The sequence below is a fragment of the Prunus mume genome, linkage group LG3 (assembly GCF_029339155.1).
Source record: "Prunus mume cultivar Tortuosa linkage group LG3, ASM2933915v1, whole genome shotgun sequence".
NCBI classification, from domain to species: domain Eukaryota; kingdom Viridiplantae; phylum Streptophyta; class Magnoliopsida; order Rosales; family Rosaceae; genus Prunus; species Prunus mume.
This window is the reverse complement of record NC_142700.1, coordinates 8,890,483-8,908,141: the sequence shown is the minus strand read 5'-3', so window position 1 is coordinate 8,908,141 and position 17,659 is coordinate 8,890,483. Positions and strand designations below refer to the sequence as shown.

General features: G+C 35.8%; 1 long non-coding RNA gene across 7 annotated transcripts; it reads right to left on the bottom strand.

Annotated features, from left to right (window-relative positions):
• Window positions 1–552: 552 nt before the first annotated feature.
• On the bottom strand, window positions 553–12,137 carry LOC107880801 (uncharacterized). Of its 7 annotated transcripts, XR_016125188.1 has the most exons (8): window positions 11,981–12,137; window positions 11,260–11,332; window positions 10,918–11,022; window positions 9,270–10,464; window positions 8,617–8,997; window positions 7,935–8,499; window positions 7,675–7,793; window positions 553–749 (listed from the first exon to the last, which is right to left on the bottom strand). It is a non-coding gene; the product is annotated as an uncharacterized LOC107880801 (long non-coding RNA). The 7 variants fall into 7 exon arrangements; XR_016125185.1 differs by lacking the exon at window positions 553–749 and having other exon boundaries at window positions 3,348–7,793; XR_016125189.1 differs by lacking the exon at window positions 553–749 and having other exon boundaries at window positions 3,348–7,793; window positions 9,270–10,400.
• Window positions 12,138–17,659: the final 5,522 nt, after the last annotated feature.

The following is a 17,659-nucleotide window of genomic DNA, read 5'->3' as shown; positions in this document are numbered from 1 at the left end:
CCTGACCCGTTCACCCGACTTATATGACCCAAAGTTGACGACTTGTGCATCATCTTCCCCATCTTCTTCTCTCTCTTTCTATCATGCTCTTAACACCAGCATTAGAGGATACCAGAAACTGGATCTGTGAAGAGAGAGATCAGGAAAAGAAAATTGAAGAGAGAAGAGGAGAAGATGAGGAAGACGGGTAAGAAAGCCAGAGTCGGGACAGAGGAAAGAAAAACGGGTCAGGAATTTAAAGTGTTTTTAGCTGTTTGATCATAGCTAATACAATCCAGGGCCTGGAGCAAAGTGGCTTACAGGTCCTTAAAATTTGTCCCTCATGGTGAGCAGGACGTGCATTTTCTCAACAAACCTATAAGTTATAGTTACATTAAATTTAATTAATCTCCTAATTTGCCATTGAAATTCACTTTAATTTTCCGGAAGAAAAATAAAGGAAATTCACTTTAATACATTTTAGAGAATATATAATATTTTCTTAATTGCTTGTAATTAAAGGAAAACCAAATTTTACCCATCATTAAAGTGTGCTTTGATTTGGCTACTAGCTTAAGCTTGAAATATATATATATATATATATATATGTATATATATACAAACTTTTGGAACCCCAATCATACTAGAGGAGAAGTCTAAAAGGTTTGTTCCTTCGCAGCTTTTCCATAAAATTTTAAGAAGAAAAAAGTCGAACGCGCAAGCTTATAATTTCTTCGAAGCTTCCTGTTTCTTGTCCTATGTTGGATGACCTGAGACACGTCAAAAAAATAAACATTAACTCTATAGAAGAAAAAGAAAGAACCCTCCCTAGTCAGAGGAGGGCTCAAGCAGACGGCCAGTCACGGCCTAATGCTGGCGATCAAACTTTCCAAAAGGCAAAAATCTAGCAGTGGTTCCCCACGACCACGATGTTATGGAGACTACCGGAAACAATGGATGAGGCTGGTCGGTGACCAGCAAAGGCGCCTCTTCGGAGGTGCCGCCCCACTGTGTCGTGCCCGCCCAATGGCGCCATAAATGGTTCACATTTATTGCTCATAGCCCCATTTTACTAGTGAGGAGCATATGAGTAGACTACTCTTTAAAACTAAAAATAGAATGGCATTACAGAAAAATAGTTGAGGCATATCTATTAATTTTCTTACTCGTACAAAATTTAATTAACTTTTCATGGAAAGTTGTTAGAATTTGAAAATTTATAAATAGGAGTAGAAATTTATTAATTAATATTAAAGTTCAATTTGTTGGTATATCATGGATTCAGAAACTTATACCATCTGAGATTGAACACTTAATTTTTTTTATGGTTGTTGGTAGGTACTGAACAAATCGTTGCGAGCTGAAGCAAACCGGAAATAAACACAGATATCAATGGAGAATCCTGATGAAGTTATGGACCTTGAGTCTCAACAAACACTTCCACCTGATGCTGATGATAACTATATAACAGGATCTCATGCTGCTTCCCCAGAATACGGGGTAAGTTTTCCCATTCCACAATTATTCTTTCTTAGTTTATAAGAAAAATAGAGAGAAGATGAAGAAAATAGATAGATGAAAAGACTGAACTGTAAATAACGGTACAAGTAAGCTCACGGATTAAGAACAGACTTAACTGACATGGACGTGACAACTGTTGACTTTATACTTTTAACATCTTTGAGAACATATTTATTGTTCATGGATGATGTGGGAACTTCAGAATTATTTAATCTATTCTATCAGTATTGTCCACGACATGAATTCGCACGTAAAAAATCAATATTCGGGATAGATTTAACAAATCGGGTTGAAAATAAGTGAACCCATTAGCTTCCTGTTATGGTAGCAGGTTGTGTCGTGTCAATTCACAAATATTTACTAACCACCGGTTAAGAGGGGTAATTGTGTAATTTTCTATTTGCTGTTTTTTTTTTTCTCCTTTCTTCTCTTTGCTCTCCCTTCCAGGACTTTTCTCTGCTCCAACTCTCTCTAAAATGCCATCACATGCTTAGCTCCAATTTCATTCTGCAAATTCAATTCCCCACAAATTTTGTTTTATTTCTTTTCAATATTTTTTATTCTTATTCTTGGAGGGTGGGTAAGTTATGTTGGGCTGGGATTGTTTTTATGTTTGTGATTTAGTAATAGTGGATTCGATTTGGAGAGCAAAGATAACATCTTTCTCAAGCCATTCGAGAATTTTACAGTTCGCAGTTTCTTCCTTCTTTAACACGATTGCAGTGTTCGAGTCCGACTCACCCGCGATCTCGCCGTCCCAAAGCACCGGTTGAGAGGGCAAAGGAGATTGTTGTGGCGACTGCCCCAAGAGTGCAAAACAAAAATGAATGGGTGTGTGTTAGGGATGGCAAAAATCCTGGCGGGAGCGGGTTCCCGACCATAATAGGGGAAGATTTGGGGCCAAATGAGTATTGAGTACGGGATCCCGAACTTGAAAAATCCCCGACGAGTATGGGGAGGGAATGGTATTAGCATCCCCATCCCTGAACCTGACCAGAAAATATATATGTTTATATTAAATAAATAAATAAATAAATATATAATTATAATATTTATGTTTAACCCTAAGTTAACCTCCTTTTCCTAATTCTTATTATCTTCTTTGGAATTTCATATTGAAGTGATTTTGAATAGTTGAGTTGAACTTTATAGTTAATTTGGATGTGTTGAATGATAAATTAATTTGAAACTTAATGTTAAAATGTAAGATAACTATTCTTTTTATGCAAAAAAAAAAAAAAAAAAAATCGGGGATTGGGACGGGTATGGGGGATAGTCCCCCAGGGACGAGGAGGGAGACAGGATTCCCGAAGCCTATTAAATGGGGATGGGTTCGGGGAAAGGGGTGGGGATGGAGAGCGGGGACGAGGATGGTATTGTCATTCTCGGCCCCTACCCGACTCGTTGTCATCCCTAGTGTGTTGTGCAAGCGTTAGGAGTAATTTTTGCACGTCTCGAATATACCATGTGGTTGGTATACCATCCAATACACAAGGAACATCTTTCTTTTTTCTTTAGTTTTTTGGGTTTTTTTGTTTGTTTGTTTGTTATTTCAATATTTTTAAAAAAATTCTTAACGGGTGAAACACAGTCGTATCAGTTATTCGCAAATTGTGATGGGTTGCGTTCGTGTCTAGTATTTTTCACCCGTTAACTTAACGGGTCGTTTTGTGTAAACCCATTAAAAAAAGCATGTTGACACAAACACGACAACTACAACCCGTTAACAATTAAAATACAAAACCAATCATGAAATACATTTTACTGCATATTTTTATTCTAGGAATATAATTGATAAACTAAAACAAAATTATTTCAAATTCATGCACAAACTAAACATGAGAAAGTAAATAAAATAATATTTTCTATATATTTTTCTATCATTATTAAACATGAGAAAATAATCTTCCATTTTCTTTCCCTTGCTAAAAAACATAGGAATTAATTTCCTATCAATTCTTTTTTGTGGACCAAACTTAGCGTGAACAAATAAAATTTGTGAACCAAAACCTAATCCAACTTAATTTTAAATTACGTCAATGCCAGTTGGCTTTTATTTATTTATTTTTGCATTTACATTTTATTTAAAGAATAAATTTACATAAGGAATTAAAAAACTGATAGAAAAACTAAAAAGATAAGAATAGAGGTTTAGAGCATCCACAATGAACTCCCTAAATCACCTCCTTAGACAAATTTTAGAGAGGAATTGTAAAAATGCAACTCCAACCCCATGCTCCCTATCCATCTCCTAAAATAGGGAGTCCTCTAGGAGCTCCTAAATTTGAGGAGAGAGAAGACTCATAGTACTCCCTATAATTTAATGCTGCTTTATTTAATGAGTATTTCAAACATTCATTTAATGCTAACTATTTTTTTTTTTATAATAGAGATGGACCAATTAAAAAAGAGTTATAGCATTTATGACTCTCCATAGTGGAAATTTATAGAGAGCTCCTAAAATAGCTTTCTTATATTTTTAGCTAAATTTTAGCTAAAAAATAGAGAGCATCGTTGTGAATGCTCTTAGTGGGAGAGAGAAATGTGGGTGGGGTAGGAAGTAACTTCCTCCATATAATTACTTAGATGGAATTTGTTTTTTCATTTTTATGATTTAACAAATTGGGTTTTTACCACTTTACCCTCATAGTAAATTGTGGTGTTCTAATATATTTTTGAGTTATTCTATTTAAACTCCACACTTTTCTTTATTCACCTTAATACTTAAATCATTAAGCTCTTAAGTTTTATTATTGTGTAAAAAGACAAAAAAATCTCATCCAACTTAATACTTAACCCTAATACATCTATACACACACCCCACCACCATTCATGTTAAGTTTTAAAAAAACACAAACATATGGGTATTTGTAACCACCGGAGCAACCTCTCAAGCTTGGTCTCTTCTAGTGAACTTGCCATTGCTGTGTGTGCCATTTTGAGAGTTGATTGGTTTTTCACAGAGAGAGAGAGAGAGAGCCAAAGGGTTTTAGCAGGTAGCAACTTCAAGTGTTTCTATGCTCTCAAAAGGAAAACACCAAAGCTGCTGCCTAAACTTTTCTTTGTATACTGGATGTTAATTTTGGTAATGGAAGAAAATGGGGCAATCGAGAAAAAAAAATTACACATTTTTCACCTCGAACCATCCACTACCCTCATCATCCACTGCTTCTCCATCCCCATTTGATCAATTTCCAATTATATTCACCCCAAATAAATAAATAAAACGTATGAAAGTAGATTGAATATACAAAACAAATTTGGTTGATTTTATTTTATATAACAAGTTAGCAAACCGTAGCACCACTCCCGTATCAATTTAACTATCAACATTTCTCTATCAAAATCTCCTCGTTCATTCTCCAAATTTTTAACAAAATAAATAATAACAATAATAAAATAATGCTGCTACACATTTGACAACAATGTTTTTATCTCTTTTAGTAATGTGAGGTTAAGGTGAACTTAGAGTGGATAGGGGTGCTCGCAACACGTTGTTCTGGACATCAAACTATGTGTGCATAAGAGTTTTTCTTTGCAGGGCTTGGAGTTGTGTTTTGTTTTGTCCGTTTATTTCGGGTATGTGTCGAACTCTCTTGTTAGTCCATGACATATGTAGTACTCTTTCCTACCCTAATGTTTGTCCTATGTGGTTTTTCTAGAAAAGTTTTAATAGGGGAAACAGAAGAGATGTTGATGTTCATAGATATGCATCAAAGGTTTGGGCGAAAGGAAGATTTGTTGAGAGCTGAGATTTTGGGGGAGGGGTTGGGTGGGTGGAGAGATGTTGCTGAGAAAGGAAACACAGAAAGAAGAAGAAAAAAAAAATGCTGAGTGATGCTGCATCTCTCCCTCTCTCTCTCTCATATATATATGTATCACTGTTGTGTGCACGCAGATACACTCTTTCTTTCTCTCTCTAACTTTCTCACTCCTAGTCTAAACAGAGTTTTTACAGAGTTGAGAGCAAAGGGGTGGATGCAAATAGACACACATAGTTTGATCATGCCTCTGCTCCCCTTTTTTCACTTTTTTCTTTGCGTTTGTTCTTTTTTTCCCCCAATGCCTTAGAAGTCATTTTACAAAGAACTCATGTTACAAAGGGGCAAATTTATCTTTAAAATTTTGAAAATAAGGTGGGTGGAAATAACAACACTCTTAATTAATGCTAAATATATATACATGGATCAATTATATTGAATTGAAAATTCATTATAGTATTTATGACTTTCTAAACTAGAAAATATAATTGAAGTTCAAATTTTATAAGGCATTGGAAAATATAATTATAGTATTTGTGTGTTTTTAGCTAAAATTTAACTTAAAAAAATAAGGTCAAGATCAAAAAATGAGGCTCATGGCCCAAGCCCAAGCCTACTGCAAGCACGGCCAGAGCCCGGCCTCTTAACTTTTTTATTTATTTTTTAATTTTTTTATAACTATTCTACTATGATGTCTATTTGGATAATGTTGTAATTCGAATTAATTCATGATAAAATTATTAGGTGATAAAGTAAACTTTCTCATGTTTCTTTAGGCACTGATTTCATGAAAACACGTTTATAATTGAATTTATGGGAATTTAAAAAGATGAGATAGTTGAAAAGAAATTTTCCTAACAGACTTTGTGTAATGATTCAATATTGATGAATGATTTGAATTTTTGATATGTTGAACACATACATGTCTTCTCATGTACTGAAAATTTTCGTGCTGATTGGATAATAATTTTATTTATTGTCTATTTTTAAGTAATCTATGTTCAGGAGAAAGTATGTGCCGGCAGATTTTATTAGGAGTGGCATTTTAGATCGAAAAACCGCAAAAATCAACCAACATTATACCGCATTGGAACCGCAATAGCTAAAAATTAACCGAAAATTGCGATTTTAGAAACCGAATCGCAATTGTAATTGTGGTTGCGGTATGTGATTTTGGCAACTTGCAGTTACTGTAAACCGTAAATATATATTTTTTAAATTGCATTTTAGTAGTTAGACGACGTGTTTTAATTTGGTTGAGTTTAATCTATTATTAATATGCTTTTATGTTGTTGCTTTTGTGTTGTGTTGTGTTATAGGTGGAGTCTTAACACACCTAATGCCTCTAATCCCCCAAATACAAATCGATACACCCGAAATACAACCTACACTCCAACTCATAAAGAAGGGCTTCTTCTTATAATAAAATCCACTCACCACCACCTACACTTGAGTTCTCCTTTTGGTTTGTAACTTTAATGAACTTCGAATTGGATTTTTCTTTAGGTTGTGAATGTTTGAGAAGTTAAGGTTGTGAGTTTATTTCTTTAGATTGTGAATTTATAGTTTTTTGTTAAAGTATGCTTGAACTCAAAAAGCTTCAAAAGAAGTACCAAACCTAGGCTTAAAAGTGTGGAAGATTGAATTTTTGTGACACAAAAAGACCACACTTAAAGATCTAAAATTGTCTAATTTATGCTCAAAATATTCAAATCAGTTTAAACTGTTAATTCACGGTAACCGACAAAAAGACCACACTTAAAGATCTAAAATTGTCTAATTTATGCTCAAAATATTCAAATCAGTTTAAACTGTTAATTCACGGTAACCGACTGATTTTTGCGATTTCAAAAATCACCTTACCGCAAATAGTCATCAATTTGCGGTTCGAAGAAAAATTCGCGGTTACCGTACCACAACCACCCCTAGATTTTATGAGTACCTTTGAAGGCCATTTTGGATTATTAATTGGAGATAAAACAACTCCTCATTTTTTTTTTATAAAGATTAGCGTCCCTAGTTTGATTCTATGTAAGGTTGGGTTAATTAGACTTATAAATTAATTACGATAATTTTTCAGTGAAAAAAAAAATCAAGTGAAAAAAATTCAAATTAAGGTTCGTTCTAGGGCCCGAGCATGAGCACGGGCCCAGCCCGACCCCGTTTCAATGTGGACTTGGGCTTTGAGCCAAACTAGGATAAATGATTTTACGAAATGGGCCAGCACGGCACCTCCCAATAAATTAAATGGGCCGGACTGGCCGACATGAATATATTAAAAGCACGAGTTTAAATAGGCGGGCAGGGCCGGCACAGCCTGTTTAACACCCCTAGTTGGAGTTGCATTTTTCCAAATACTTCCTAGATGTTGAGTGTGATAAGAAATTAAATAACTGGATATGATAAGACTTACCCATTTAATTACCATTTTGTTGGGGCTCAATATTAGCCTCAATTGTATTGTATATCTACCGGCCCATTGCAATCTACTGGCATACCTGATTAGCTGCTTGGAATGCTGAGCATGTGACCCTGTAAGACAAAGAGAAAAGACGACAAGCTAACCTAAGAGATTGTGCAATGCTGTCATGAAGAGTTAATCTGTAACAAACTGTAATTTAAGTTATTGCTGACTCGTTTTTGCAGGACGTGGAACTTCCAAGAACTACAGACCTTTCACCAGTATCGCCTCAAGTTTCTACAGAGGTCCATGTGAGTGTGGAAGGTGGTGGTGGTGGTGGTGGTGGTGACGAAGCTAAACAGCAGCATACAGATTCAGAAAATGGACTCGTAGTCGATGTAGATGCTTGTTCTGGACCCAGAGTTAATCGACTCACGATAACAGAGACTCCAGCTCCAAGCTTTTTCGAACTCCTCAAAAAATCCTGCAAAAGTTGCAACATTTTCCTTCTCTTCATTTCCGCAGTGCTCTCAATTGGATTTGGTATCAAGGAGGAAGGCACAGGGACCGGTTGGGTTGAAGGGGCCATTTTAATGGGTGCCGCAATAATACTTGTGGTCCTCTCTGCAATGCGTAAGTTCTGGTCTGGGAACACAAAGCACCAGGCCCTTACACCTGACCATGCCCAGTTAATGGCTGAAATTGACAAGGTATGCACGTGCATGCAAATGACTGCCCTCGTATTCTATATTGCCATCCTTGCAATATCTTTCCTCCATTACATGCTTGAAAGGAAAGACAGCAATTCTGGCCTCCCAAATATTAAAGGGAAAGCAACTGCAAGCACAGAAATTATCAATGTAATTGAGAATTTTTTCACGAAACAAAGTGGGAGCAAGAGTAATATGTTAGCAAAATTGGTTTTATTGCTGCCAGCAGTGGTAGAAAAACTACCTTTTTCTGTTGCACTTGCCATCAGTCACGGGAGAAAGAAGATTCTACCTGCTGAGAAGGCAAATATTGCTCAAGAAATGTCCGCTCTTTGCACCATGTGCCCTGCAGCTATTTGCATTAGCACAAATGTGCTCACTTTGAACTCTCGGAAAGTCAAGATGTGCTATACAGGGGATGAAGTCATCAAAGAAGAACCATATGCTCTTCAAGCCTTGTCCAATGCAATCAGAACATCAGTTTCGACGGGGTCTACCTCCACAGAGAACCAACTCCTTCCGTGGACTGAATCCTCATTGGGAATGGAAGATGAGAATTTGGGGCTGAATCACACCGATGAGGAGGACAAGAAGAATGGAGACATGTGGTGGCATTTTAAAGGACCTGCAACAACAATAATAGACAAGTGCTCACATTACAGTGACAGCAAAGGGAACGTAAACTCCATGGATAAACAGAAAAGAATGGATTATGACCAACTAAAAGCAGACATGCAGTCCAACAATCTCAAGACCATTGCATTTGCTTACAAGAAGACAGATGGTCAAATGCTTGAAGAAAACGATATGACATTAATAGCACTGGTAGGTGTAATGTATAATTATGACACAGAAATTATGGAAGCAGTGGAATTTTGGAGAAAAGAAGGATCTAACGTGATACTGTTCTCAGACGATAGCGCGCCTGTGCTGGAAGACATTGCTTGTTTATTTGGAATAGTACTTCCCAACTCAAACAAATCTGTGGTTGAAGGTGAAAGGTTTCGAACTAGTGATAAAGAAGGCATGATGGACATAGCAGATCAAATCTATGGGATGGTAAACTCCACTTATTCTGACAAGTTCCTTTTGGTGCAATGTCTGAAAGAGAAAGGCCAGGAGGTGTTAATGGTTGGAGATAGAATAGATGAGACTCCAGTTCTCAAAGAAGCTGATGTGGGGGTTGCAATAGGGACTCGCAGTAGTGAAGATCCAGAGTGTTGTGACATAATCAACTTGGATGGCAATGATTTCGGTTTGATGGTCAAGATTATCAAGTTTGAAAGGTGCATTTACTACACGATTCAAAAGTACATCCAACCTGAAATCACCATGAATATAGCATTGCTGTTGATAACCCTCATTGCGACGATATGTAAGGGACAGAGTACAATCATGACAATTCAATCATTATGGGTAGAGATGGTCGTGACCCTCACAACTGGGTTTGCACTACTGATGGAGCCGCCAACAGAGGAACAGCCACCGCCAGTAAGACGAACTAAAGGTCTCAATATTAGCAACCCAATGTGGAGAAACATACTCATCCAAGTTGCATACCAGACAGCCATGTTGGTCACCTTGCAACTCAAAGGGAAAACTTTCCTAGGCATCAACCAGAAGGTTAGTGAGTCCATGGTTTTCAACGCTTTCGTTCTCTGTCAGGTGTTTAACCAAATCAATGCAAGGCAGCCAGAGAAGAAAAATGTGTTCAGAGGCATACTTCTCCATCCATGGTTTTTGGTGTCTTTGGTTTTTGCTCTTACCCTGCAGCTGAGTTTTATAGAGATTGCACATATTCTTGTTGGGAATGCAAGGTTGAATTGGAAAGAGTGGGGTGTCTGTCTTTTAATTGGGATGGGTTCATGGCCAATCGATTTGGCTGGAAAGTGTGCATCCGACGTCATCAAGAAAGTAAGAGATAGCTACCTTGTAGATCCACCACCACTAGTCTGATAAAGTCTCCAGCCTCAGATTCCACTTCTTCTCTAGCGAGATGGAAAGTGTGCCACTCTTTGATGGAATGATCTAGCAAGATGATGAAATTCAACATACTCTCTACACGTTCTCTTTGAGACAGCCCAGCAGGTTCCTGGACATATGAAGCTTATCCTAAGTCTTTCATCTCAGTAGTGGGGCCTTATTTAAACGATAGTATGTTGTCATAGATATACAACTTCAAGAGAAGAACAGTTGCTTCATTTAGACATAAAAAGTAATTCCTTTAAAGTAAGTAATTCCTTTAAAGTGAAATTCAAATCGATCGTCTTACTCAACTTTATCCACTCAAAAATGTTTAACAAATCTTATGACACCTGATAATTAGTATGGGACTTGTATGCTATTTAATTGAAAGGAATTATGGATCTTGTAGACTAATGTTTCGGACATTAGAGAGCAAGTTATATCATGCATGTTTGATAACCATTTCAGTTTTTAGTTTTCATTTTTCATTTTTCATTTTTTTAAAATTGATCACCACAGTGGCACCATATAACTTCAGTCGAGGACAATTGCTACGTAATAAAAATTGAAATTTGTGTACCTATTTTCAGTTCTTATTTTTGAGCTCCTTCCGTGAAGAAAGTCAACCTGGTGTCTAATGAAGTACAAGTCTAGAACGCTCAAATCCAGCATCTTCCGACCTCATCTACAGAAGCAAAATTTGTAAATGAAATTAATCATTTTGGATTCATACGTTTTCATTCATGTCAATTTTAAAAATTCTAATTTCAAACAAATTATCACTTTAATTTGTTGGTAATAGAGAAGCGACAAGATATATATACAAGGGAAGAACTACGAAGAGGCTGGGCTGGGCGGGCTGATTTTCCAACTTAGGCTTAAATGTATTAAAAAAATACACTACAATTAAATATTAGCCCACCATTTAACACACACAGATGGGGGAAGCAGCTGCGACGATGCAAGAGGAAGTGGCAGCAGCAGCAGCTTATGACCTGAGGGACAAATTTTATCGTAAACAGAGTTAGTACGGTCCCAAAGAGAAGACGGACACCCACAAGAAAGAAAGAAAGAAAGAAAGAGAGAGATAGATGATTTATGCATCGATATGTTTTGTTTCATAACAAATATATATCCCAATTGGGTCTTTTAAGTCATCAAGTGTTTTTCTGGGAAAAACAGAAAGGGATCAAGTGTTTTTAGCTGTTAGATCGGTGTCTAATGCAATCCCAGGTCTGAGAACAAAGTGTCGCTTACAGGTCCTTAAAATTTGTCCCTCGGGTGAGAACACGAAATTGACGAACGGACATGTTCTCATAAGAACAAATTTCAGAAATTAGGAAGTTCAACCATCTCAAATCTACTCTGTGTTTCTAAACAACTATGAAAAACTACACAACCATCTCAAATCTACTCTGTGTTTCTAAACAACTATGAAAAAACTATACAACCATCTCAAATCTACTCTGTGTTTCAAAACAACTACGAAAAACTATACAACGATCTCAAATCTCCTCTGTGTTTCTGAACAACTATCAAAAAACTATACAACCATCTCAAATCTACTCTGTTTCGAAACAACTATGAAAAAATCAGTTTAGATATCGCATAGCCAAGAAAGAAAGAAAAAGATTGCATCTTACCGGAGATACCGGCGCCAAAAATCTCCAGGCTGCCAAACAGGGAGTTGGATGCGGTTTGCTCATTTCATCCCTAGCTCTCACATTCACAAAAATATTACAATATATTACAATTGTGGGTGTTCACACCCAGCATATTGTAGGACCCATCAAAAATATTACAATTGTGAAGTGTTCACACCCATCATATTGTAGGACCCATCAAAAATATTACAATTGTGCAGTGTTCACACCCATCATATTGTAGGATATTACAATCTATTACAATTGTGAAGTGTTCACACCCATCAAAAATATTACAATTGTGCAGTTTTCACACCCACCCATAAAAAATATTACAAAATATTACAATTGTGAAGTGTTCACACCCATCAAAAATATTACAATTGTGAAGTGTTCACACCCATCATATTGTAGGAAACATCCCCCACAAAAACATGTTCATATTGTAGGACCCATCAAAAATATTACAATTGTGTTCACACCCATCACATTGTAGGAAACATCCTCCACAAAAATATTTCTTGTTCACACCCATCAACAGTGACCCTCCTATTTGTCCTTTATCAACAGCACCCTAGGATCTGGTCTTTTTTTTATGAGCATAGCTTTCATGACATCACATCCTTCGACTTTCTTATTTGTAGGAAGGTTCCTCGATAAAAAGATTCAACGAAAACACGTTCTTCTTTCCTTCCTTCCTTGGGTTCCTCGTTACCGCTGAAATTTCCTTGATGCTTCCTTTTCGGTACGCCTAAAAGGAATAGAAGAACAAGACTGGGCCAAAAATCAAGTTTATATATACCAGTCTCAAATAATTTTGTTGGAATGACACTCTTTTTTCTAACAATCCATTTCAAGTCTTCATTCATAAATCATCCTTATAAAAAATCAGAAAAATTAAAAATTCTTAAGACATCTAATTGCTGGCAACAAATAGATGAATAGGATGCTTTAAGAAAAGACTAAAATAACAATAATCTAATTGAGTTGTCAAAATGTTTCAAATTCACGTGATTTTTTTCAAATTTGATCTTTGAGAGAATATCTAAAAATTAGATGATTCGGATAATTGAAAAACAACGTGTGGTAGGCCTTACAATGGTGTCCTTCAAATAAACTTATTTGAAGAATCTCTATAAAAACTCACTATATATATGCACAGAGAGCTTCCACTAGATCACCAAATAAGTAATTTGAGGGACATCTTTGTAGAACTCACTCCGCATTGTTATTTCACTAATCCAAACCCTCTATTTTTAGATAATCATTCAATGATCATCTATACAAAAATCACGAATACGATATCGTTTAATGACGAATTGAGTTATTAAATTTTAGTATTTTTCTTGAAGTATCGTATTTATTAATTTTGTAAGACACGATTAGATGTCAAAACGGTTTCCGATTTGTCTAATTTTTTACAATGATGATCTATGAATGTAGACTTAAAAAATGAATGATTTGAATAGTTGAAAAAAAAAAATTCGTAATTGACCCTAAAAAATATTTGAAAAATTCATCAATAAAGAGTGACTATATATAATATTCGGAGGTCCATAATCCAATTTGGAAGTGGTCCCAAAAAAGTTAAAGTCTTCCATCATATAGTGGACTGGAAAAGTTAAAGTCTTCCGTTACGTCCTGGAAAAGTTGGTCTTCCATGTTATGGTAATCAACCACGGTACCATTCATATGTCCCTCTCCCCATTAAAGTCTTCCACGTGTTGCATCACTCTTAAGCCAAGTAGATTATCAGCATTAGGACTTCAATTCCACTTTGGTTTCCTTCATTTCAAATTTCTTTTTAAAAAAATATTTTTGCTCACCACTTTAACATCATCATTCTTAATATTTGATATATGTCTATAGACATAATCATGATTAACTTTTTATTTTGATTTTATGTAATTATAGTTTTACTTATAAACACGTGTCATGTGTTGAAAATGATGATAAACATACATCTTGAGTTAAAGAGGTGAGCAAAAATACTCTTTTTTTTTTAATACACATTCACTTCACGTAAAAATTGTCCAAAGACCATAACCACAAGGTACGGTGTGATTGGCAAACTGTCACCTCTAATTGGTGAGCTAACTGGTGCCTCAATGGCAGGGGTTCAAAATCCGTTGAAAGCAATTTGTGGCCAGAGACAAGCCGAACCTCAAGTGGGGATTAATCTCACTCTTCATATATAGAGACACCTCATGGTATTTACCCACAATAAAAAGTCCAAAGACCATGTCATGTTCAATCCTATTTCTATTTCATATTTATACCAAAATCCTTATATTCTACTTTGGCAATTAATATCTAGATAAAAATTAGCTATTTGCATTGTTTATAGAGTTTTTCTATTTAAACCATACTTTTCTTTGTTCACCTATATTCTAAGTTCACTTCTAATTCAATTTTCACAATTTCTAAGAAAACTCAACTATCCTCCCAAACTACCCTTAAATACACACACATCAGAAAAAAATAATAATAATAATAAAACGCATCAACCTCTCATCTCACACCCCGCTAACAATTTGAAATATGTGATGCATAAAATAAAAAATATAAAAATAAAAATCCATTTTCAACTTCTTGACCCGTTTTGAGGGGACAATCTGTTTGTTTTCTTTTGCTCCACACACTCACTTCATCTCTGACTTTTCTTCCTCAACTTCTCTTCTCTTTTCCAACTGATTTAATCTACCGACACTGCGTCTTACTTGTCTTCCCTTCTCTCTCTCTCTCTCTCTCTCTCTCTCTCTCTCTCTCAAAAAGCTTCTTCTATTAAGGGTCACTTCACTTGTATGCAGATCCATTATTCTGCAATACCCAACATCAAGACCAATGCCGAGAAGAATGAAAGCTCAGCAGGATTTAAGAAAAAGATAAACACAATGTATCAAAATTCAAAAACACAAATTACCCTTTTAAGAAATACGTCAAATTTGGCATGATTTTCCATATTCTTCTTGCAACCCTTCTTTGGTTATAAATCACACTTAGAGTGTTTGAACTTTGACCATACTCATCGTTGGTGGGGCTGAGCCTGAGTAGTCTCTGTATTAACCTTTATGTTGTGTAAAGCAAGCATTGGTTTTGATGTTTGAGGTGAAACGAAAGAGAGAATTTTCTGAGTTTTAGTTCTCGGACAATACCTGTGATAATTTGTTTCTGGGTTAAGTTACATTTGAGCCAACGAGTGGTGGGGTGTGCATAGATGCACTAGGGTTAAGCATTAAGTTGGATGACTTGTTTATTTGTTTATTTATTTTTATTTTTTTTGGTTACAAAATAATAAAACTTAAGAGTTTAATAATTTAAGTATTGTGGTGAACAAAGAAAAATGCGGGGGTTTATATGACCTGGCTTGTGTACCTGAAAATATTATTATATTCAGAATAATTTTGGGTATTTTATGAAGTGCACGGACGATCTTTTCTTCTAAATATATTTATCATTTGAATAAATTTAGACGATCTTATCTTTTGGAGAAACTTGGATATTCTTATCCTTTTAAATATTGAAGTTTATCCTATCCCTATAACCACTATAAACAGGAGCACAACCTCATAGTTTCAATACATAAGAAATTAGAAAAAAGGTTGAAGGGGGAGAGAGAGAGAGATGAGTACAATCATATGTTGTTGAGTTTGGAGAAGGTTAAAGATTCTTTAACATATTGATTATATGTGGTTTTAATAAATGTTTTGATTTAAAATATATGAACTTTTTCGTCAATAATTCAACATGTCCTATATTTATTGGATGGTACACCAGCGACGTGGTATACCCGGAACATATAAAAATTCTTTCCATCTCTCTGTCTTCTTCTCCTTATGAACCATAAGAAAGTGGAATGCCTGTTGTCTTTAGCCAATGACCTGCTCCATGTAAGAACAAACCAACTGTAAACTGCCTCGCAATCTTTTCACTGCAATTCTTTTTATAGCCTCCCTATTTGACCATGTGCCTTGTATCTGATCCAGGTCCAAAATTCAAGTACTCTATGTACTCCACGGTTTCCACGGTGATTTGATTTGGTTCTGTTCCTCTAAGTCAAGCAGATCGGCTTAAGTTCTTAATATACTAGTTTTTTGGTTGATTATTGGGTGGACAGCTGATTCCATGGAGGACTAGGATATTTTTTTTTTGAGGTAGAAGATACTCACTTCTAGAAATTCAACTACTTGTACGCCTATCACCATATTTGATGTTTTTTCAAAAGATTAGCTTAGTAGAAATTTGGCGACTGGAGTTGACAGGGAGAAGAGATGGAGAGCAAAGGGTGGAGAGCGAGGGCAGAGGGGGAGAGAGACGGAGTATGGAAGAGGGATGAAAAGTTGCAGAAAAAAAAAGGAATTTTCTTTAAAAAATTAATTATTTATTTTTTTTATCCACATGTCTCAATGTAATTGAACAGGTAGGCTCCATTTATCTTCCACGTCACACTTACAGAATTTATAACGGCAGGGACCATTTGTGATAAAAAGCCCAAACGTTAAGGACTATTAGTGTCACAAAAAAACTCAAGGACCATTCGTGATAATTTCGTAAACGTGAAGGACCATTTGTGATAAAAAGCCTATTAGAAAATAAAGCACTGACAAATTAATCAGTGCCTAAGTTCTCTACCATTTCCAGTAGTGGACATGAATCAACACAAGAACTTAATTAAAATTTTAGAAATATATAAATAAAAGACTCATTATACCAACTAAGTGAAATTATATGTATACCAAAATGGCTTTCCTATGGTTTTAACTACAAGATATGATGTGGTTGACAAATAGCTACCTTTAGCTGGCGAGCTACTTGATATCTCAATGACAGAGGTTTGAAACCCGTTGAAAGAACTTTGTGACCAAAGACAAACCGAATTCCAAACTAGGATTAATCCCAACTTCAAATGTGGGGCACCTCGTAGCATTTACCCAAAAAAAAAAAGAAGCTTTCCTCCTTTTTCTCAGCCTAAGATTCCCACCTCTCTCTCTCTCTCTCTCTCTCTCTCTCTCTCTCTCTCTCTCTCTCAATTATTATTTTCTTAACCACACTCTCGTTTTACTCCCCAAGATTGCTACTGTTTCCTCCTTTTCCTCCTCTTTTCCTTCCATTACTCTCTCGCTCTCTCTCTTATATTTTCTCAACAACTTTCTGAAACTTCTCTCTTTTTCTGCTTCAAATCTATACGCACCCCTTCTGTCTAATATTTTTTTGGCTTTTTATCACAAATGGTCCTTCAGAGTTTACAAAATTATCACGAATCGTCCTTTAGCTTTTTTTGTGACACTAATAGTCCTTCAGGTTATCATCCACCCATCAAAATAGTCCTTCTGTTAGTTTCTGTTAAAACTGAAGTTAAACTCACGTGCTCATCCTGTTTTTTGAAATATAATCTCATCATTCCACCCAACTTTTTTGACCAAACCCAACTGGGGGGAAAATGAGCCTTTGAAGGTACTATATGAGGGGCAAAACGACAGTGAGGTTGAAGAGGAACAAGATGAAGATGAGGAAGATCCATTGGATATAGACTTCATAGATAGTGACTATAAGCAAATAGGAGCAGTTGAAGAGATTGAGATCGATAATAATATGTTTGAGGAAAATATAGATAATCCGATTGAAGAGGAGTCTGAAGAGATGGGTTTTGCAGGGGAGATTTCAGACCATTTGGAAAAC